General features: G+C 42.0%; 1 long non-coding RNA gene across 3 annotated transcripts; it reads right to left on the bottom strand.

Annotated features, from left to right (window-relative positions):
- Window positions 1-7,649: 7,649 nt before the first annotated feature.
- Window positions 7,650-13,340, bottom strand: LOC129651408 (uncharacterized). Of its 3 annotated transcripts, none has more exons than XR_008714134.1 (4): window positions 13,242-13,340; window positions 12,714-12,794; window positions 11,885-12,002; window positions 7,650-9,319 (listed from the first exon to the last, which is right to left on the bottom strand). It is a non-coding gene; the product is annotated as an uncharacterized LOC129651408 (long non-coding RNA). The 3 variants fall into 3 exon arrangements; XR_008714132.1 differs by lacking the exon at window positions 7,650-9,319 and adding an exon at window positions 9,377-10,104; XR_008714129.1 differs by lacking the exon at window positions 7,650-9,319 and adding an exon at window positions 10,748-11,289.
- Window positions 13,341-18,404: the final 5,064 nt, after the last annotated feature.

Raw genomic sequence — 18,404 nt, 5'->3', positions numbered from 1 at the left:
TGGAAGAAAGTAGGGAAAACCACTAGACCATTCAGGTATGTGGGTGTGCGTGCATGCTCAGTCACTTCAGTTGTGTCTGAATCTTTGTGACCCTATGGAGGTATGACCTAAATCAAATCCCTTACAACTATACAGTGGAAGTGACAAATAGATTCAAGGGATTAAGTCTGACAGACAGAGTGACTGAAGAACTATGGACAGAGCTTCATAACTTTGTACAGGAAGTGGTGATCAAAACAATCCCCAAGAAAAAGAAATGCAAAAAGGCAAAATGGTTGTCTGAGGAAGGCTTACAAATTGCTGAGAAAAGAAGAGAAGAAAAAGGTAAAGGAGAAACGGAACGATATATTCCTCTGAATGGAGTTTCAAAGAATAGCAAGGAGAGATAAGAAAGCCTTCCTGAGTGATCAGTGCAAAGAAATAGAGGAAAACAATAGAACAGAAAAGACTAGAGATCTCTTCAAGAAAATTAGAGATACCAAGGGAACATTTCAGGCAAAGATGGGCACAATAAAGGACAGAAACAGTATGGACTAACATAAGCAGAATATATTATGAAGAGGTGGCAAGAATACATAGAGGAACTATAAAAGAAAGATCTTATTGACCCAGATAACCACGATGGTGTGATCACTCAACTAGAGCCAGCCATCTTTGGAGATGATGGAATTCCAGTTGAGCTATTTCAAATCCTAAAAGATGATGCTGTGTAAGTGCTGCACTCAATATGTCAGCAAATTTGGAAAACTCAACAGTGGCCACAGGAATGGAAAAGGTCAGTCTTCATTCTAATCCCAGAGAAAGGCAACACCAATGTTCAAACTACCACACAATTGCATTCATCTCACACACTAGCAAAGTATTGCTCAAAATTCTCCAAGCCAGGTTTCAATACTATGTGAACCGTTAACTTCCAGATGTTCAAGCTGGATTTAGAAAAGGCAGAGGAGCCAGAGATCAAATTGCCAACATCCATTGGATTATTGAAAAAGCAAGAAAGCTCCAGAGAAAAACATCTACTTCTGCTTTATTGACTATGCCAAAGCCTTTGACTGTGTGGATCACAACAAACTGTGGAAAATTTTGAAAGAGATGGGAATACTAGACCACCTAACCTACCTCCTGAGAAATCTGTATGCAAGTCAGGAAGCAACAGTTAGAACTGGACATGGAACAACAGACTGGTTCCAAATAGGAAAAGGAGTACATCAAGGTTGTATATTGTCACCCTGCTTATTTAACTTACATGCAGAGTATATCATGAGAAACGCTGGGCTGGATGAAGCACAAGCTGGAATCAAGATTGCCGAGAGAAATATCAATAACCTCAGATATGCAGATGACACCACCCTTATGGCAGAAAGCAAAGAAGAACTAAAGAGCCTCTTGATGAAAGTGAAAGAGGAGAGTGAAAAAGTTGGCTTAAAACTCAACATTCAGGTCTATTTCCAGTTTTCTAAGGAATCTCCACACTGTTCTCCATAGTGGCTGTACTAGTTTGCATTCCCACCAACAGTGTAAGAGGGTTCCCTTTTCTCCACACCCTCTCCAGCATTTATTACTTGTAGACTTTTGGATCGCAGCCATTCTGACTGGTGTGAAATGGTACCTCATAGTGGTTTTGATTTGCATTTCTCTGATAACGAGTGATGTTGAGCATCTTTTCATGTGTTTGTTAGCCATCTGTATGTCTTCTTTGGAGAAATGTCTATTTAGTTCTTTGGCCCATTTTTTGATTGGGTCATTTATTTTTCTGGAGTTGAGCTGTAGGAGTTGCTTGTATATTCTCGAGATTAGTTGTTTGTCAGTTGCTTCATTTGCTATTATCTTCTCCCATTCTGAAGGCTGGGCATACACACGGAGGAAACCAGAAGGGAAAGAGACACGTGTACCCCAATGTTCATCGCAGCACTGTTTATAATAGCCAGGACATGGAAGCAACCTAGATGTCCATCAGCAGATGAATGGATAAGAAAGCTGTGGTACATATACACAATGGAGTATTATTCAGCCATTAAAAAGAATACATTTGAATCAGTTCTAATGAGGTGGATGAAACTGGAGCCTATTATACAGAGTGAAGTAAGCCAGAAAGAAAAACACCAATACAGTATACTAACGCATATATATGGAATTTAGAAAGATGGTAACAATAACCCTGTGTACGAGACAGCAAAAGAGACACTGATGTATAGAACAGTCTTATGGACTCTGTGGGAGAGGGAGAGGGTGGGAAGATTTGGGAGAATGGCATTGAAACATGTAAAATATCATGTATGAAATGAGTTGCCAGTCCAGGTTCGATGCACAATACTGGATGCTTGGGGCTGGTGCACTGGGACGACCCAGAGGGATGGAATGGGGAGGGAGGAGGGAGGAGGGTTCAGGATGGGGAACACATGTATACCTGTGGCGGATTCATTTGGATATTTGGCAAAACTAATACAGTTATGTAAAGTTTAAAAATAAAATAAAATTAAAAAAAAAAAAAAACTCAACATTCAGAAAACTAAGATCATGGCATCTGGTCCCATCACTTCATAGCAAATAGATGGGGAAACAATGGAAACAGTGACAGGCTTTATTTTGGGGGGCTCCAAATCACTGCAGATGGTGACTGCAGCCATGAAATTAAAACACACTTGCTCCTTGGAAGAAAAGCTATGACCAACATAGACAGCATATTAAAAAGCAGAGACATTACTTTGCCAACAAAGGTCCATCTAGTCAAAGCTATAGTTTTTCCAGTAGTCATCTATGGATGTGAGAGTTGGACTATAAATAAAGTTGAGTGCCAAAGAATTGACGCTTTTGAACTGTGGTGTTGGAGAAGACTCTTGAGAGTCTCTTGGACTGCAAGGAGATCCAACCAGTCCCTCCTAAAGGAAATCAGCTCTGAATATTCATTGGAAGGACTGATGCTGAAGCTGAAGCTCCAATACTTTGGCCACCTGATGCGAAGAATTGACTCATTAGAAAAGACCCTGATGCTGGGAAAGATTGAAGGCAGGAGGAGAAGGGGACGACAGAGGATGAGATGGTTGGATGTCATCACTGACTCGATGGACTTGAGTTTGAGCAAGCTCTGGGAATTGGTGAAGGGCAGGGAAGCCTGGTGTGCTGCAGTCCATGAATTGCAGAGTGGACACAACTGAGTGACTGAACAGTAACAACAAAATGCTATATATTTTACACACTTGTTTTCTGCTCAACTCTGGGAGCAGAGTTAACATTAGAATGTCAACTCATAGAAAAAAGTACTTTTGTCTGTTTCGTTCATTAGCACCCTCAGTTGAGAATAGGAGATTGATTGGAAGTTCAAAAATAAGGCTTTGATCTTCATTCTAGGTCTAGGGTGAAATGGCTTGATATCTTTCTCAGTCTCCTCTCCCTACCCTCTAACCTCCATATTAGTATTTTCAAATATTTCACTGTGGACTAGTCAGAAATTTCATGAGAAAAGTATTCCTATCTCCTATCTTGAGGGTAAGGTTGGGCCAATTATCATATTCTGAGAGCTGAGTGGAGAGAGAGGTCTGGGAGTTTCTCTAGTCAGTGTATTTTAATCAACTTTTTCTCATTGGTTAGTAGATTCATGGGAGAAAATCCATGTCCCAGTTATCTCAGCTCAAGAAATAGAAGTAAAAAACTGATTATGTGTCCTATGCCTTCAATGTCTGCCAGTTCCTTTAGCAATCTCTCCTGAGTCCAGTTTATCAACTTAAACATGAAGATATGTCTCTCACTTACCTAAAGTCTTTAACAGTGCTCTGTGTGAATCTTTGATCTGAGGCTTCCTCACTCATTCTTCCTTGTCTTTTTACTCTCAATAAGCCCCATCTGTTCTTCTCAGTTAGGGCAGGACCTGTTCTATACAGAAGTCTTATTTCGTTTACACAAGGCAAACAGGAGCCTCATACAAGACAGAAGTTGCATGTATCTCTAATCAAAGAGAATGAAATGGACGGAAAAGGAAACAGGGAACTAACTAGGAGGCTGGGACTGCCGTAACAGCATATTTGGGTGTTTACAGAAAGTTCACGCAGTTTCTTAATTCTACCACATGTATAGAAAGGTTCCAGCTGAGTTTACATGAGCTTGATAAACTTCACTTCTCTGTAAGGTGATCCTGGCAAGAAACATGGTCTTCAAAATCAAGTCCTTCTTTGCTGAACTCTTCATTAATTCCTCTGGTTCCAAACTACTGTGCACAGATGAGCTACAGAGATGAGTCAAGGTCATTTATCCAGCATTTCCAGTGGGAGCCCTGGAACTCTTAGACTGATGACGTTACTTCCTTAAACAGTAGCAATATTTTACCTAATGATGGCTTGACTTGCTTTCTTAAACCTAGCAGTCGAAACACAAATTTGCTGTTGATGATAATGGAGCAATTTTATTCAGTGGGATTCTCTTTGAGGAGAACACTGCACTTATTTTGAAGGAATATCTTGACTAAGGCCTTTCGGGAGTACAAAATAAAAGACTAGCAACCCGTATGTCCATCAACAGACGAATGAATTGATCAATGAAATGTGGTATGTACACATGATGGAGCCTAGGTACATATGATGGAGCCTATGTACATATGATTCATCCTTAAAAAGGAAGGAAATTCTGACACATGCTACAACATGGATGAAGCTTGAAGAAATCGTACTAAGTTAACTAAGCCAGTTACACACCAAGAAAAACAAATACTGTGTGATTCCACTTGTATAAGGTATCTAGAGTTGTCAAATTCAGAGAAGAAAGTAGAATAGGGGTTATCGTGGACTGAGGGAGGAGAAAATGGGTTGTTCAATGGGTACAGACTTTCATTTTCACAAAATGAAAAAATCCTGGATATTGGTTATACAACAATGTGAATATATATACTTAACAACTGAACTGTAAACTTAAAAATGGTGATGGTGGTAAATTTAATGTGAATTTTACCACAACTAAAAATTTTTTAAACTTACTTTAAAAGACCATGAGGGCTTCCCTGGTGGAATCACGGTTAGGAATCTGCCTTGCGATGCGAGGGACACCAGTTAGATCCCTGCTCCTGGAAAATTCCACATATTTTGGAGCAACTAAGCCCACACTCTAGAGTTTCGGGAAGCCACAGCTACTGAAGCCCATGAGCCCTAGAGCCTGCGCTCCACACAAGAGAAGCCGTGCAGTGAGAAGCCCACACACAACAGGGAGTAGCCCCTGCTCGGCGCAACTAGAGAAAGCCTGTGCTCGGCATCAAAGACCCAGTGCAGCCAAAATAAAATAAATAATTGTAAAAAAACAGATGGTGAAACACACTATTTAAAATAACCTAACTTTTTGTTTGTTTTGCCTCACTGTGTAGCTGTGGGATCTTAGTTCCAGTGACCTCTGCAGTGAAAGGGCAAAGTCTTAACTTAACTCACCCCAGGGTGAGTTCCCGAATCTGTGTTTTTTAAATGGTCTGCAAGTATTTATGATGATCAGCCAAGTCTGGTAACCACTAGATGGTAGGACAGGTATTAAAATATTTGCCTGGGCTAGTAAATACTTGGGACTAATATTCTGAAGTGATTTTGAAGTTCTTACTAAAAGATTCGCAAGTTTAAATTAGATGACCCTTTTCAGGAGAAACCCTTATATTAGAAGATTGTTTTACAGTTTTATTTTCTTTTACTTAAACATCACAATTACAAAAACAACTTGATTTCCTTCCTCAGGTGTTATAGGTAATCAGTATGCTTAATTGTAAGAATATAATTCTTCTTACCTATTCTATAATTAGGGAAAGGTAGTTTCAAAATGTCAAGTTCACTTGAACAAATCATACTTAGAAGATCTAAAATAAAAACCTAGGCAAGGCCAGCTTCCTGGGCTCAAGACCTGTGCAGCCCCATAAGGACCCCAGGCTTAGAAAAGCACCATGCTGGGTTTAATTCTCTGTTCTTGCCATCTTGAAATTCTTAACAATTTTTTGACAAGGGGCCTCGCATTTTTATTGTGTATTGGGCCCCACAGATTAGTATCTAGTTAGTCCAGGACTTGGGTCACTGATTCCAAAATGTGATGCTTAGCTGGGAGAAGTGTCATATGAGTATAGAAGAATTGTCCCTTTTATTCAAGTTTCAATATAGCCATTTTATACAAAAATTTCATACTAATTTTTCCATGTAGCATTGCAATACTAAATACTGAATCTACAATTAATTTAAAGAGAGGCTAGGCAATGGCGACCCACTCCAGTACTCTTGCCTGGAAAATTCCATGGATGGTGGAGCCGGGTAGGCTGCAGTCCATGGGGTCGCTAACAGTCGGACACGACTGAGTGACTTCACTTTCACTCTTCACTTTCATGCATTGGAGAAGGACATGGCAACCCACTCCAGTGTTCTTGCCTGGGGAATCCCAGGGACAGCGGAGCCTGGTGGGCTGCCGTCTTTGGGGTCGTACAGAGTCGGACACGACTGAAGCGACTTAGCAGAGCACATTAAAGTTACATCCATGATTCAAACAGAAATCCTCACAAAGACGGATATAATTTTCTCATAAATATTTACAAGTTTCAAACTGATAGACATTAGTCACTCCATTTATCTTACTGCTTCGTTATGAATGAGGTCTATCCAATGTCTATATCTTATTGAAAATCTGTGAAGCTAATGAAGAAAGAAGAATCCAAGAATGCCAAAACTAAATGTTTCCAAGAATGAATCATTTGTTCATTCATATGTTAAAGAAAATGTGACCTTTTTTTCTAGTTTTACCTGTCAGAAACACAAATTCTTACATTTACTGATTCAGACAAGTCTCAAAAGCCAAAAAAGGCCATTCGTGTAAATGAACAAAAAATGTATTGATATGTTTATCTGAGACTTATTTCCAGAATCCTTTCCAAATCAGTAGAGTAACATTTACGTTTATATTGGTATGTTTTAGTGAATTTTATAAACCCCGAGGCTAACTGACTTTTGCTTATAGAGATACTAACTGATATCAGGAAAGAAAACCAGCGATATGGCAGAATGAAATGTTAGTGCATTTATATATTAAACCTGGTCATCCTTTCTCACCAGAAATCACTATAGAGTCAGCCTTCCCGGAGGCGCTGAGATCTGAAGTCTGTGTTTCGCTTCTCTGCTGTCCCTTAGACACTTACACGGTGTTCATGGATGGAAAGTACTCAGTGAAACTTTCCTTCACCCTCTTTCCAATTTTGGCCTCTGGAGAGATGGACTTCCTCCCTTCTGCTAATTTTTCTCCTGTTTCTGTCCTGATAGGGTAGTGCCTCCATGTAGCCAGCTCTTAATCTCTCTCACACTTCCAGTATAATTTACTTGTCTTTGGTCCCATTCCTTCTGATTCCCAAAATGAAAATAATCTGATTACTAATTCAGGCTTATGTTTCAATGAATTCATGTTTTAACAAGGTAGCATGAAACTTCTCTTCTCCTGTTATAATAACAATGATCTTTCAAGACAGTGGTTCATGGAGTGACTTTGAAGCTTGAAATTTCTGGCTAGGCAATTGAAATTTTGAAACATCCCTGAGTCTCATAATTTATTACATGGCATTCTATTGACAGGACTGGATTGGCTTTTTCTGAAATATGTTTTGTTTCTTTATTTGACCATCAAACGTACTGAGGACTTACACACAACATGGGACAAGGTGACCAAGTCCCTGTTCTCATGCAGCTTATGTTCTAGGCACGTGGGGAGGACACCTAGAGACAAATAATAAAATATTTGGTAATAATAAGTGCTGTGATAAAAATAAGACATGGTGATGTGAAAAGAAATGACTACTTAGGGTGTGGGCTGGAAGCTACAGCTGAGAGGTCAAAGAAGGATTCTCTGGGGAGATGATATTGATGTTGAGACCCTAATGGAGGAACCAGACATGGGATGGTCTGGAAAAAGAGCATATCTGTACATGGAAGTGCTAGTGCCAAGGCCCTAAGATGAGAGGCAACTCCGTGTGTTCAAGGTGGTTATGGCTACAATGTAAGATGATGGAGGGAGATGGAGTGGGGAGAGCTATGCAGGGGCCAGTTCATGTTGAGTCTTAGAGGACAGGAAGAGGCTTCAGGTTTGAATCTGACTGTGACTGGAAGCCACTGGAGCATTTTAAGCAGGGGGATGATATATTCTGTTTATGTTTTAAGACAACGCCTCTGGCATTTGCATTGTGACTCTAGTGTGAGAGAGGGGCACGGAGGGCAGTTAGGACAGAGCTAATGGTGGCTTGGGCCAGGATGGCAGCAGTGGGGGTGTCAGTAGCAGAGCCAGCGTGTATCTTGGAGATAGAGTCAACATAAGGATGTATTGCACGTGGCGAGGAAGAAAGGAGACGAATCAAAAATGACTCCCGGGTTTTTGGTTTGAATAACTGATTGCACTGTGGTGTCATTTTCTGAGATGGAAAACCTGCATGGAGGAGGGAGTTTGGTGAAACAGATTCAGGAGGGGAAATCAAGAGCTGTTTTTAGAAAGTGTTGAGTTTGTGATGTCTATTAAACATCCAAGTAGAATTATCAAGTGAACATTTGGATAGTAAGTCTGGAGCACATAGGAGAAGTCAGGGATAAAATTTTAAATTTGAGAGTCATGGCCTATAGATGGAAGGTAAAACCATGGGTCAGGATGAGATTATCTGAGGGAGGGCAAATGAAGAAGCTGAGGAATCAAGAATGCCACCACTTAAAAAAATACGACAAGCTAGTGAATATAACAAAAAAGAAGCTGACTCACAGACATAGAGAACAAACTAGTGATTACCAGTGGGGAGAGGAAAGAGGGGAGGGACAATATAGGGTAGGGGTATAAGAAGTACAAACTATTATGTGTAAAATAAACTACAAAGATGTACTGTACAACATGGGAAATATTACCAATGTTTTCTAATAACTATAAATGGAGTGCAACCTTTTAAAATTGTGAATCGCTACATTATACACATGTAACATATGATACTGTTCAGCAGCTAAACACACAGACACACAGAATGCCACCACTTAGGGGATAAGCAGAGACGTTAGCAAAGGAGCCATTGAGAAGGATAAAGATCTGGACTATGTGTGGCCCAGAAGCCAAGAGAGAGTCACGTTTCATGGAGAGGGGGCGTGGACTCTGCTGGGTGCAGATGAGAGGCTGCATAAGATGCAGATAGATGCGTGGTCACTGGAGGTCTTTGGCAACCGTGACAAGGCAGGTTCAGAGCAACAGGAACATAGTGAGGGGGATTGAGAAGTAGATGCCGTATTCTTCCAGGTTGGGCGGTACTGCTAAAGCTGTGCTGGAGCACACGATGGTCTCCCAAAGGTTTTTTATTTCTTCTAAACTATGTGACACAAAGAAAATACACAGAAAAAAATGTTGTGAAGTTTTTATTGCCACCTACATAGCTCATAAATCTTGAAATGCCATGAAGGGACTCCTAAATAACTAGCATTAATAAATTTATGGGGTAGCTCTCCAAGACATCATGAGGGAATAACTAATAAAAGCAATTGTAAAAAGTCTAACAAAAATAGAAAACCTGACTGGGAATCACTCATACCTGATGAATTTCTATGTTGTAATGCTAACAAAGCTACTATAAACACAGAGTATTGACTTCTGTGGTTAAGGCATTTGAGGTACAACAATTCCCACAACTAGCAAAGCATTGGTCTGGAATAGTGACAGACTTTTATTACACTTGTCACAGAGTGTTGCTGAAATCATAGCATACTCCATTTAATACAACAAAGATTTTTATTCAGCAGATAGTCGAGAGAAGGGACTGTATTGCTGGGGGAGGAGACTCAGAGATGAGTCATAAGTGATCTCTGCTTCAAAAAGCTAATGAGAACCCTCTCTACCACCTGGCCACCAGCACCACAAGGGCAGAGACTGTCTCTCTGGATCACCACTTAAGCCAACACCCAGATGCAGAAGGCACTTGTCTGTCTGTTTGGGCTGCTACAACAAAATGCCGTGGACTGGTTGGCTTGTAAACAACAGAAATTTCTCATGGTTCTGGAGGCTGGGAAGTTCAGGATCATGGCACTGGCAGATTTGGTATTTGGCAAGGGCTTCCTGGTGAATAGGCTTGCCTGGTGGCTCAGATGGTAGAGAAGCCACCTGCAATGTAGGAGACCTGAGTTAAATTCCTGGGTTGAGTAGGTCACCTGGAGGAGGGCATGGCAACCCACTCCAGCATTCTTGCCTGGAGAATCCCATGAACAGAGGAGCCTGGCGGGTTACAGTCCATGGGGTGGCAGAGTCAGACCCGACTGAGTGACTTTCACTTTCCTGGTAAATAGACAGCCATCTTCTTGCTGTGTCCTCACATGGCTGAAGCTCTGTGGGGTCTCTTTCATAAGAGCATCAATACCATCCATAAGGGCTCCAGCCTCATGACCTAAGTACCTCCCAAAGACTCCACTGCTTAATTCCACCACCTTGGACATTATGTTTTGAATGTATGAATCTTGAAGGGACTGAGACATTTGGCCCAGGACATATTAGCGCCCAAGCTAATACAAGTCAGTATTTGTGAATAAATACATCCAAAATAGAGAAAGAAAGGTATATCTGGTCCTTAGTAGGTGTGCAATGAATACTTGTTAAACAGGTATCTTAGGACACATTACTAAATAAATAGGAAAAACAAAGGAATATAGGATTAGAACTGTCTGAAAAAAATTCTTGAAAAGATTGTGACTTCTGAAATAGGCCTTGAAGGCTAGATTAACAAATAGAATTAGAAGGAAGGATATTCCAGGCATGGAAATAAGAAAGAACTGCTTCTATAAGATTTTTAACTGCAAAAAGAGATCCTATAAAGAGAAAAGAAAAGAGAAAATATAGACATGTTGGAAAAGGCTCTTTATTACCCAATCGTGTGAAGTCTACTGTTTTGAGTTTATTATCTAATATCGAGTCAGATATTCTGAAGGACAATTTGCATCAATGTCCTAGGCTGGGTCCCACAATAATAATTTGTAGAAAAAGCTGTTTTCTAGGAACTGATATCTACCTTCTTGGCCTGACTGTATCTTCTTGAGAAATAGTAGTTTGGGTTGCTGCTTCTGCTGCTGCTGCTAAGTCGCTTCAGTCGCGTCCAACTCTGTGCGAGCCCATAGACGGCAGCCCAACAGGCTTCCCCATCCCTGGGATTCTCCAGGCAAGAACACTGGAGTGGGTTGCCATTTCCTCCTCCAATGCATGAAAGTGAAAAGTGAAAGTGAAGTCGCTCAGTCGTGTCCGACTCCTAGTACTGGAGTGGGTTGCCATTGCCTTCTCTGGTAGTTTGGGTTAGATCACCTGTAAATTTTGGATGAAGAGATAATCAGCCATCCAACCTCAGGTAACACAGGGGACAGAGCTCTTTCTTTTGATCTTCCTGTAAGCACAGCTCAGGTGTATAAGGCCAGCCACAAGTGGGTTTCCATCCTACTTGCTCTCATGGGGAAGCAGACAGACCTCAGGACCCCTGCAGGACTCACTGACAAGATGCAGCCTCCGTGGAATCTTGCCCGGCCCATCCCTCTCCCAACAACTTGGAGAAGGTGTGAAAAGATTATAAATAGGACAAACTGGGGAAACATCTCTCTTCCCTCTCTCCAGCCCGTGCTCCGTGCTCCACCTCAGAAATGTCCCAGGTGTGTGTTTGGAAGAGGGGAGAGTAGAGGGCAGAGACAGCTTCATGACTGTGAGACCTGCACCAGTGAGACCAAGTGAGACCGGCTCTGGGTTTAACACTGTGGCTTCAGTGTCTGAAAATATTTAATGATGTTTGAACATGGAACCTCACATCTCCATGTTGCCCTGGGCCCCACAAACTGTGTACCCCTACCCGGAGATAGGAACTGGCAAGAAGTAGCTTTCAGGGAAAAGCAAGTTCAGGCCTGACTCCCACCTGGACTTTAAACTGGTACTTCTTGACCAGTTTCTGGTCAAGCTCTTTCTCCTCCCAAGTCCTCCCAACATCAGAACAAAGGAGCCTTGGAAGACCCACGGACCTGGGTCTGAGGGATCTGAGGGAAGAACAAGAAAAAGTTCTCTTCAATGATGACATTTCTTTGAAGGCTAATTTTCATCCTAAAACCAAAACAGTGATGTTTTCATTCTGTCCCATAATATATCTGTTGGATACATTTTTTTAAATCTTTTTTTTCCCTTAATGTTCTTTTCTTTTTTCTTTTAGGGTGTGCCACATGGCATACAGAATCTTAGTTCTCCAACCAGGGATGGAACCCATGCCCCCTGCATTGAAAACACAGAGGTTCTGACCACTGGACCACCAAGGAAGTCTGGATACATTTTTTAAATAATACAGAATTTGCCCCCAGAAATAATCTTTAAGTGAGTGGTGTTGGAGAAGACTCTTGAAAGTCCTTGAACTGCAAGGAGATCAAACTAGTCCATCCTAATGGAAATCAGTCCTGAATATTCATTGGAAGGACTGATACTGAAGCTGAAGCTCCAATACTTTGGCCACCTGATGCGAAGAGCTGGCTCATTGGAAAAGATCCTGATGCTGGGAAAGACTTAGGGCAGGAGGAGAAAGGGACAACAGAGGATGAGATGGTTGGATGGCATCACTGACTTGATAGACATGAGTTTGAGCAAACTCTGGGAGTTGGTGAGGGACAGGGAAACCTGGCGTGCTGTAGTCCATGGGGTCACAAAGAGTCGGACACGACTGTGCGACTGAACTGAACTGAACTAACATGTCAAGAACGTACACTTTCTTGATGATCTGGATGTGAAGTTCTCTGTCCCCCACCGCCAGTCACCTCGCAACGACAATAAGCAGGCACACAGGTCTAGGAGAGACAAGACAAAGGTCCAAATCAGTCAGCACCCACTCACAGACTCCAACTTCTTTTCTCTCCTCACATGGTTCTCCCGTGGCCTTCACATGATGTAACTCATTGTGTTGTTCCTTTTTTCTGCCCTTCTTTCTTTCCCTCTTGTTATTAAAAAAAGTCACATTTGCAACAACATGGATGAATCTAGAGGGTATTATGCCAAGTGAAATAAGTCAAACAGAGAAAGACAAATTTTGCCTAATTTCACTTATAGGTTGAACTTAAAAAACCAAAGAAACAAGCAAACAAAACAAAATGAACACAGACTTATACATACAGAGAACAAATGGTGATTGCTTAGAAGGGAGTGGGGTGGGGAAGTGGGCAAAATAGGTGAAAGGGGTTAAGAGATACAAACTTCCAGTTATATAATATTTAAGTCATGCGTTCATGCTAAGTCACCTCAGTTGTGTCCGACTCTGTGTAACACGATGGACTGCGGCCTGACAGGCTCCTTTGTCTATAGGATTCTTCAGGCAAGAATACTGGAGTGGGTTGCCATGCTGTCCTCCAGGGATAATATATAAGTCACAGGGAGTTAATATACAGCATAAGGAACATGGTCAATTGAATTGTTATAACTTTGTATGAGGGCAATTGGTTACTAGACTTATCATGGTGATCATTTCATAATGTATACAAATTTCAGATCATTATTTAGTACACCTGAAACTAATATAATATTGTATATCAACTATATTTCAATTTCAAAAAACTCAACATTTGCTAGAACACAGTCCTAACATTGCTTTTTACTATACAATATTTCACTCCTGATCTAGGGGCACTCTCACTGCCAGACCAGTTGGCTTCTGAATGGGCCTCCTGGTTCTTGGTGGTGCCCCTCCTGGGCACTGCCTGCCTCCCACTCTCCATCCCTCCTCTCTGCTCTGGACTCAAAGTCTACTGGTGGCAAAGGCCAAGAGGGCCAACATTTGGCATATGCAATATGAACTCTGACGGTGATAACAATGATCAGACTCTGGTTGGATGGCATCACCAACTCAATGGACATGAGTTTGAGCAAACTCCAGGCGAAAGTGAAGGACAGGGGAGCCTGGTGTGCTGCCTGTGGGGTTGCAAAGAGTTGGACACAACTTAGCAACCAAACAACAACAACTCTGATATTTACCTCTTAGGTTTGCTCACACAGCGCCCTCTTCTTAGACGGCTCAAGGGCTTCTAACTACCTTCATGTCTCAGTTTAGATGCCACCTCCTCTGGGTATCCTTCCTGGATGTACCCCACCCCTGCCCACCACCAGTTATAAGGCGGTCCTCCCATCCTCCTCTTCCCTCCCCTTGTAGTAATATACATCCCACTATACTTAATAATTATTCCAAACTAGTCTGTATCCCCTGCTGAACTCCAAGCAAGATCGAAGCAGGGACTAGCTTGTCTATTCTCCATTGTATTCCCCAAACTTGGCAGCCTTCTCCTCCTGCCACACACACACACAATTGTTGAATATTGTTGAAGACTAAACACTGTTAAGTGATTTTCATTTATTATCTTGTGACAGTCTTAGAAGGCGAGAACTAGTGTTCCCATTTAACGGATGGGGAAAGTGAGCCTCAGAGATTAAGTCGCCCAAGATCACACAGTTAGAAGTGGTGCCATCATATTGTCAGGCTTTACAGTCTATATGTTGAAAGTCCTGTGTCAGCTGGAGTTCAATCAGAGAGGTAGCACCACTAGGAATGATACAGAGTGAGGGATTTAAGGATTGGACTTGAATGGGCAATTGTTGGACCTTGTTAAATGGTCTCTCTAAGGCTATTGCTTCTGCGTCTGGTGCTGGGGCCTGCAGTCTGCAAGGCAGGTAGTCAGGAAGGAAAGATGGACATGAAGTGGGAGAGAGCAAGGACAAACAGGAGCCTGAGGGGACTAGCTGGAACCCTCCGGAACAGACTGGAACCCACACTGGTACCCACCTGCTTCAAGCCTCCAACCTCCATGTGAGAAAGACATGAGCTTAAGCACCTTTAGGTTAGGGGTAAACACACACCTGGCCCAGGGATCATGGAAGATGAAGGAGGAGATCTGGGAGGATCTGGAGGAGCTGTGGGACCAGCTTCTCTACATCAACCAGGTGAACCAACAAAGAAGGCTGAGCTGCAACAGCTCTGAGACTCTGCCCTGATCTTCTGAGAATAGAAAAAATAGATGCTTCACTCCCACCTTCCAAATCTTGGCAAAATATCTCTTGCGGCATAGCAACCCAGAACTATGCAGGGAAAGGAGATCTGGGAAATAGGGTTCCAGCTTAGCTTAATTGCCACAATGTAAATTTTCTTCACTCTGACTCCTAGTTGCTTTACTGTTACAATTTATGAAAGAAGATTTCCATTTCCTGAAAGCCAATATTTATAACATTAATATACTGCACGATATTTTGCAGTATGGGCTTCCCAGGTGATGCCAGTGGTAAAGAACCTGCCTGCCGATGCAGGAGACCTAAGGTACACAGGTTCAATCCCTGGGTTGGGAAGGTTCCCTGGAGGAGGTCATGGCAACCCACTCCAGTATTCTTGCCTGAAGAATCACATGGACAGAGGAACCTGGTGGTCCACAGGGTTTCAAAGAGCCAGACACAACTGAAGTGACTTAGCACACACATGCAGTATATTAATGCCCTTAGTAATCATGCCAGTTGCTTCCCAGGATTCTGAAGCAGGAGTGGGCTTGCCTAGGTCAGCTATCTAATTTCATGTCTAGTTTTTCTGGGACCCCCAAACTGTACTTGCAGTAGCTTTTCTGGCTGAGTGGCTCTCCCAAAGCAGTTCTACATGTTCTCCAGAATGGAATGTGTTCATGCGTGATTTAATCAAAGAGGAACCTGTTCTCATAGCACTGCAATCAGAAATTTGGAATTGTGAAAACCTACAGGGTTGGAACAGGCACTGATCTATTCTGTTATATACTAGTTATTCACTTTAGTATATGTGCCTCTATTGCCCTCTGGGGAGTCAGACCATTTTCTACTCTTTTAGTCCGTCCGGTTTAGGATCAGCTGTCTCCACCTTCACTCCAGAAGTGAGCAGATGAACAAGGCCATTCATCACCCCTCTTCTTTCTTCCCCAGAGAATGATCATTTAAGATTATGACACAGGTAGTTTCACACTTCCAGGGAAAACTCCAGAAAATAAATGGTTAGCATTATTTATCTGATACCCATATTCCAGCTATTACAGATAGATAATGAAACCTCAGTTATTTAGGGGCACAAATCAAAGGCACAATTATAAAACTTAAGTTTCCATATTTCTGTTGATTGTGGAAAGGTGAAACAGAAATGACTCATCCATAGTCTGAAGATAATCCCCAACAGGAGTTAAAGAAAGGCCTAGCCCTGCAAAAGCACAGAAGCCTTAAAGATTCGGGTCCTATTTGTTCATTTGTTAGGTTCTATTTTGGGTCTTGAGAGCTTGCTTTCAGATAGTGCGATATTGTGATTTATAATAAGAAATATATATTTGGTCTTCATCAAGTTTCTGGCATAGAGCTCCTAAAATGCTTAGAATGCTTCTCCTAAGTGTTGAGAATATAAAGATGTTTCTTGTTATGTAAAATTGAGATGACTTTTCCACCTAACTAGGACTTCCCTGGTGGCTCAGACGGTAAAGCATCTGCCTACAATGCGGGAAACCTGGGTTCAATCCCTGGGTTGGGAAGATCTCCTGGAAAAGGAAATGGCAACCCACTCCAGTATTCTCGCCTGGAAAATCCCATGGACAGAGGAGCCTGGTAAGCTACAGTCCATGGGGTCGCAAAGAGTCAAACATGACTGAGTGACTTCACTTTCACTTTTGCACCTAAGGATCAGGACTGGTTCCCAGGAGAACCAACCACTTGTTTAGAGAGTTGGAACTTTCCATTCTACCCCCTGGGTCAGGGAGGGAGACAGAATCCATTACCAGTGGCCAACGATTTAATCAATTGTGCTGATATAATGAGGCCTCCATAAAACTGAAAAGGAGGGGGCTCAAAGAGCTTCTGGGTTGGTGGAGATTTGGGATGAGTGCTCACCTGGAGAGCATGAAAACCCAGGGTCCTTCCCACATACACTGCTCTAGCCATCTCTTCCATTTGGCTGTTCCTAAGCTATATTCCTTTATAGTAAACTGGTGATCCAGTAAGTAGAATGTTTCTTTGAGTTTTGTGAGCCGTTCCAGCAAATTAATTGAATCCAAGGAGGGTGTTGTGGAAACCTCCAACCTATAGCCAGTTGGTGAGAAGCTCAAGTGATAACCTAGATCTGTGATTATCTGATGAAGGGTGTTGTAGGCATAGAAGGATGATGGACCAATCTTGCAGAACTGAACGTTTAAACTGTGGAATCTGATACTATCTCTGTATAGATAGTGTTAAGACAATAAAAACAGCCAGCTATTTTACCAGCAAAATGGGTCTCTTTGATAAACAGCAAAGAATTGCATTTCAGGACATGCAATCTATGGAAAACCACAGGCGAGGCCAGAGAACAAAGAAGAGGACCATTCTTTTATAGAGAAGGGGGAGTTTAAAGGAGCTGTTATAAACAGAGACCATTAGTAGAAACTGGAGTTTGAAGAGTAGTGGCTTTCTATTGGTTGAATTGTGAAGTCTCATTGGCAGCGCCATGACCCAGCAAGGAGAAATTCTTCTTTCCTCCTGCTGGGTACTAAAGTAATAGCTTTCTTCCTGTTGGAGATGCAAGATAAATCTTTTGTTAGTAACGTAATTGAAGTTGAGTGGTAGGGCCTGAGAGCTCCTTCTTCTGGCCTTCCCATTCCATTTTAAACGTTTTTCTTTTTATTAAGTTTCAATAATGTCAGAAATGAATTGAATTGTAAGAGACCCAGTTTATATCCAGAGAATTGCTTGTTGGTAGGGAGGAAACTCACACAGTTCAGTTCTGTTGCTCAGTTGTGTCCAACTCTTTGCGACCGCATGGACTGCAGCATGCTAGGCCTCCCCGTCCATGGTCAACTCCCGGATCTTGCTCAAACTCATGTCTATCAAGTTGGTGATACCATCCAACCATCTCATCCTCTGTCATTCCCTTCTCTTCCTGCCTTCAATCTTTCCCAGCATCAGGGTCTTTTCAAATGAGTCGGCTCTTCTCATCAGGTGGCCAAAGTACTGGAGCTTCAGCTTCAGCATAAGTCCTTCCAATGAATATTCAGGGCTGTTTTCCTTTAGGATGGACTGGTTTGATCTCCTTGCAGTTCAAGGGACTCTCAAGAGTCTTCCCCAACACCACGGTTCAAAAGCATCAATTCTTTGGTGCTCAATTTTCTTTATGATCCAACTCTCACATCCATACATGACTACTGGAAAAACCATAGCTTTCACTAGACAGACCTTTGTCAGCAAAACAATGTCTCTGCTTTTTAACATGCTGTCTAGGTTTGTCTTAGCTCACACTTTCATGTTGAAATTAGGTTTTCAGAACCCTTTTAGATGGGCAACAGCTATCAGAATTGTTTGGAGAGTGGGGGGTGCTGGTAATAGAAAATATGACAATATAAATGTATAAAAAATGAAATGATTCATCATCTCAATATTATTTCTAATGGGTG

This window comes from Bubalus kerabau, chromosome 1 (assembly GCF_029407905.1).
Source record: "Bubalus kerabau isolate K-KA32 ecotype Philippines breed swamp buffalo chromosome 1, PCC_UOA_SB_1v2, whole genome shotgun sequence".
In the NCBI taxonomy this organism is placed as follows: Eukaryota; Metazoa; Chordata; class Mammalia; order Artiodactyla; family Bovidae; genus Bubalus; species Bubalus kerabau.
The sequence above is the reverse complement of the archived record's forward strand: the minus strand, read 5'-3'. Positions and strand labels throughout refer to the sequence as shown.